Consider the following 6,000-nt stretch of genomic DNA (forward strand, 5'->3'; position numbering starts at 1 on the left):
ATGAATGTAATTTGTAAACAAGAGCTAAAAAAATAGGAATGCCATACGTACGGTAGGTATTTTACATAGTCATTAGCTATAGACACGCAATATAAAATGTCGGGTAACGAAACTAACAACTTAAAATAATACTGCGTATAAAGTAACAAAGTAGTTTTAAGTGTGATGCAAGCATTTTTTTTTCCTTGTAGGAAAGTGAAACAATTTGAGGAAGCAGTGTTAGTGTCTACTTTGTCTAACTGACCCAATGTCTTGATACAAGATAAAAATATGAAAACTTAAAGCAGTTTGATTGAGCTGAATATTCACCCAGTGTCTGAGTGTGTTTAGACGGTGTTTGGCTAGTGTTCTTAAACAAATAAACATAAATGTATCAATATTATTGTCGCCATTCAGGCAATGGAACCGCAAGTTTAGTGCAGAAAGTTGCACTCTGTTTCCTGCAGATGTAAGTCAGCTTTACGAGGCTCCTTTATCAGGCAGTGGCGATAGAGTTAATTTGTACTTGTTGATTAGAAACCTAATTGCCTTTTTTGTACACCTCCTAGTTACAGTACGTTTCATATTATGAGGAAAGCAAGCAATGACAATCAGAATTAGAATCATGTTTTATGGAGTTACTATTTGTAATGCATAAATGAAGGTACACAAGGAGGTCCGAGAGCACAATGCTGAAAAAGGACCTCCAGTCAAGTGGCGGATAAAACGACATTATTAAGCAGCAGAGTAAAAAAGAAATCCAAGGAAAGAAAAGAACACAACACCCAATAATGAATCGCACAGCATAAGATTTATAACACAAGAAATATACAAAACGATAACGGCGACACAATAATGATACTAGAACACAATATAGAAAATTCTACACACGAATGTTCAAGAACTGAACAAAGAAGACTACAGAAAATGAGCAGCTAATACTGGGATGTGCCTAGCCCAATTAGTAGATTTCATTTTAGGGAGAAAAATAATAGTATTATATCATAAAAACTTACCTGTGTGTTAGACAGAGAATGCCGTCTTATTAAAATAAGTAGTAACCAAGATTGTTTGAAGTAAATCAGGAGATATTCAGAAATGATATATGAAATAGGAGACTGTCTGCGCTAATTAGTTCGTATAAAGAGTACGAGCAAATTATGACTTAGAGTAAATATACTTGAGTTCACTGGAACTGCTTGGCCAAATTTTCTAGACGCGTAGGGTACCGCTACAGTAAAGCATTCGCGCCTAAATTTAAGTGAAGCGTATCATGTTTAGAGAAAAACGCACAATTACAATTTAAATTGCACCCTAGCCACGCTTTTTGTCCTCAACTCGTTTGGCGAGATATGTTGGCTGCGCTCTGCCTTAACTGGCTCTGCGTCATGATGTGACGTTGTGTAGTCTGCTTCCGGTGCCGTCGAGCCAGCAAGCGGAGCCTCTCCAACCTCTCCACTAGCCGCCTGGCCGTGGATTCCCAGCGAGAGCTATCCAAGCAGCCTGCGCTGCGAGTGTTCTGTCGCAGCGCAGAGCGTGTCCGGTATTCAGGTAAACGCAGGTGACGTGGTCTTGTTGACGCATGCGCGGAGGCTACTACTGCTGTGATGAAGGGGCTGTAGCGCAATTGTGTGCGGTCAGCACAGTGCCAGCCACTTCGTGGCACAGAGCTTAACCAGCGAAACACAGAGCTAAAATTGCTGTAACAAAGTGTAAAAACTTTGAACATTTAAAAAGACAACCTGCTCACGATTACGCTCTGACGAACATTTACACACGAGCAGCAAAGTCGAATACACTTCGTTACTCTGTGTTTAACTCGGTCAGCTCTGTCCCACCAGGTAGCTGCACCCTGCAGGCCACTGACGTTTGCGCGTCCGACCAACTAGCAGAACTCCCTAGTCAGCCTGCATTTACCGGTTTAATGGACAACGCTGCAACCCGATTGTGGTAGTCATAGTCGCTGACTACAGGAGGGGGGGGGGGTGCTCGCCACCCCCCCCCCCCTGCCGTTGCCAAAGCCACCCCCCCCCCCGCTCCCGCCTAAATTGTCAGTACCAGAGTTGTAGATGTTAACCACATCATTTGCGATTTCATTTGAGGTTCCTCTGCCTTATCACTCAGCATTCTTTTGTGGGTAAAAGCTCACTTCATTTCTGGCGCAGACATGCGGGACTTTTAATTGATACTTTCGCTTTATTTCTGAAAATCCTGACGGTAGCAGAAAAAACACATTACAAGCACCAGCGGCAACTACCTAATCTGTATTTTTTTCACTTCAAATTTTATTTAAAATTTCTACTGTGAACACCGTGCACAGACAGAATATACTAACATATATACACAGGACACAACTTATTTATAGAGAAGGGGGCAGTCAACTAACAATTACTTCTAATGGTATGAATAGCCTATGGCTAGCGAATCATCATGTTAATGTATGTAAACCTCGCTTCAGATACCTTTGCATGCTTTTGATACCGTGAAAAAACCTGAAAAAAATTTAAAAAAAACTCTTCTGATAATTTACAACATTTATTAGCTATGGAAACACAGCCACTTGCATGCAGATGTCATGGATGGATGGATGGAATAAACTTTATTGAGTCCTGCAGATCGTGATATTTTGCAGAACTCATACATACATATATTTGACTCAGTAATCGAAATGAGGCCAAGCCGTATTCAATCGAAATCAGAATCAATAGCAGTTCAGTCATGCGAAGCAGCGGTTATACTCGGACTGGGAGTGAAAAAAAAGGAGAGGTTGCAGTTTGCCCGACATGTGGCGCAGTATTAGTGATAGCGAAGTATAAGACAGTTACACGAAGGAAGATTATACCACCAAGACACCGGCGTCCCTTGGTGGTGCGAGGGCACTCAGGCTGTGAAATTGAACTGTCGTTTACTATGAAGTCGTGTAAATACTTTGCGAAGGCCGTCAATACAGTGAACAATTTTTCGAGGTCACGCGACATTGCTTCAAGTGCAGCTGTTATTATATATATATATATATATATATATATAAGGGTGGGCTCCGGAAAGCTGGTAGGGCCCCAGCTCCCCCCCCATGGCGATAGTGATCCTCCGGCGTGAAGTGAGGGCAGCAAACGCGTACACCCTGGTGCTGGTCGGATACCGGCAGCCCGATGTGCTGCAGCCACTCCGCTCGCACGTTGCCTTGCGGGGGAGCGCGATGTCGCAACTTTACATGGCGCCAATCGTTAACGTTTGCAGCCCACAGCGGCACAAGGGGGAACCATGGTGCTCGCTAAAAGAAAGCTGGCAACCAACACTGACCGCACAGCTCGCGTCAACACGGAGCACCTTGTAACACAAGCAGGCGACGCTTGATGTGTGCCGTATGTGCTCGAGTGTAATGATAAATTGTTGTTGTGCATTCTCTTTCTGTTACTTCTTTTAAAACAAATAACAAACATTTCAACTATTACGAACAACATTTGTTCAGCATAATGTTGGAAAAGTTGTCGATAAAGCCCCCTGGGTAGCCAATCGGATACCTCGCCCTAACTATCTTCACATGCGCTGACTACTTAGATTGCAACGGGCCGGTTCAAAATGGGGTGCTTAGATGCCAGCTCCGCCTCTCGCCGTTTAGGGTGGTGAAACCCTTTGACAAGGCCTGCGCCGCACCTCCGCCACCATGTGTCGGAACTGTTAAAGCTGCCTTACATGTGCGTGCATTAGTTAGGGCGGTGCGGTCGTGTTGCCTGGTGTTTCTAATTTTACAGGTGCTGCAAGTGTTCGCTAAGTTGACTTTTCGCGCCTCCGACGTGAGATGAAATGTGCGTGGCAGTTGTATCAAGGAAAATACCCGTTCATGGCATTTGCTGCGCACCTTCGTGCACAAGCTCAACGAAAATCATACACCTATGTCCTAGATTTTCCCGCAACCCAGAGCGAAGGAAAACGTCGATAAGAGTCTTGTTAATCTAAGCCATGTTACTTAAATTTGTGTGTTCGTGTGAAAACGCGTTCAGGAAGTTTTCTGATGCGGTTGACGTTTGCCGCTTTAGTCATTTATACAAGGTGATGAGAAGCCTGCTGAATATGCGTTCTTTCTAACAATCTCGCCTGCACTGAGCATCCAAATGTTAGGAAAACGTTCTTGGAGAGTTTTGTCTTGTTGTGGCTCAGCATGTGTACTGAGCCGTCGTACGAGCCAGATGTAACGAGAGAAACTTGTCGTACGAGCCATATGTAATGAGGGGGATGAAATATCGAAATACTATCGCGTGGCAGTAAGCTTGTACTGACCTGTTTTTATGTTTATGAGAAGCACATATCTCGAGCTTTGCTTTGTCAATGCTCTCAAATTTGGCCTTCTGTGGCTTCAAATAGGTGAACGTATTGGCGAGCTGCCTTGAACTGAATCTCGGTTTCGAGGCTTTCTTTCTCTGCTTTACTCAAGTGAGAGCTATATATATTGGCAATAAATATTCACGTCCTTTTGGCGAGATGTGTCACAGTGGTTCTCTTTCTCACATTGCTATGCTCACATATGGGTCGTTCCACAAGAGAACGTAAGCATGTTTTTCACGGAACATTCAGACACTATACTTATCCAAGCAGGAAATGCTATGCTATACTGCAGACTGAAATTTTTCACAAGCTGGAAGCATGAGCTTATATTTTACGCTATATGGCTGCAATAACTGTCATTTATCAGTATTTAAAGGTCGCACAATTTGCCTTGCTTTTTCTTTTCGCAAGTTAAGATAATATTATGGCTTTACGTGCCGAAACCACGATCTGGATATTAGGCGTAGTGAGGGACTTCGAAATATGTTTACCACCTGGGGTTCTTTAACCTGCACCTAAATCTTAGTGCACGAGCGTTCTTGTATTTTGCTTCCTTTGAAATACAGCAGCCGCGGCCGTGGTCGAAACGGTGATCTCGAGCTTGCTTTTTCACACTCGCTGAGTGCGTCTCTACTAATCTAAGACTGTTTTCTGCCATGCGCTTTTGATCACTCTTACCTTCCACGCGTACAATTTGCATCTCGTTGAGTACAGTAGCTTCAGTTATTGGTAACGCTGCCGTATTGATTCACCTTGTTTTGTCCTATATATTTCATGACATTACGCAGCTATCATGTTACGGTCAGAAGTTGCGTCATTGTTTTTGAAGGACAACCCGCAAAACCCTAGGCATACACCATATGCGTTAACATTGTGTTTGAAAGAAATTTGCTGGCGCTAGGCAAAGCGCCGCAAAAATGACTAGTTATCTAATCGGATAGAAACTTGTTCTAGTATTGCTTTACTGTAAGTGTTCCATCACAATCCTTGTGCGTTCCTTGTGTAATCCTTGTGCGTTCAAGAACATGGTCGGAAAAGTTTAACGCATTTCATCCCGCACGTAATTTGCAATTCAATTTTTTATATTACACTCGAGCGGCATAACAGTCGAGCAACACTGGCACGCTCGCGAGCCTGGACGTCACAAGCTGCATGCTTGTTGAGCCAGCATGTATATTCCGGCGAAGAATCTGTGTTTCAGCTGTGCGCGCATGCGGGAAGCTTCAGCTTTGTCTACCTTGTGATATGTGAAGTGCGCGAGTGCCGTGATCGTAGTGGGTAAGCGCCAGAATTGAACAACAAGTAAGGAAGCAAGCAAGCGACAGCCATCGTGGCAGACGCGGAAGAAGAGGCGAAAGATGATGACCAGGGTGCGGGGGTAGTGGCCAGTCGAGCTCCTGGCGCAAGGGCCCTCCAGGCTCCCACCTGGGATCGACACGACAACCAACTTCTTCCTGCAGCCTGCCGTTGGCGAACGTCGGAAGGGCGTCCGACCCAGGCGGCCCAGCGTCTCCAGCGCCGTGCCCGAGCTGCGGCTGGCGATTGTGGCGAACGCCGCAAGGGCGTCTAACCGTTACCCGTCTCCACCACGCCTGCCTTCACAGCAGTGCCGATCATGGCTGCCTGATGATAAGGTGCCGACCGACATTAGAAGAAATGAAGCGCTTGTACCGGTCGCAGAGGTGAAGCCCTTGGACT

The sequence above is a fragment of the Dermacentor silvarum genome, chromosome 9 (genome assembly GCF_013339745.2).
Source record: "Dermacentor silvarum isolate Dsil-2018 chromosome 9, BIME_Dsil_1.4, whole genome shotgun sequence".
NCBI lineage: Eukaryota > Metazoa > Arthropoda > Arachnida > Ixodida > Ixodidae > Dermacentor > Dermacentor silvarum.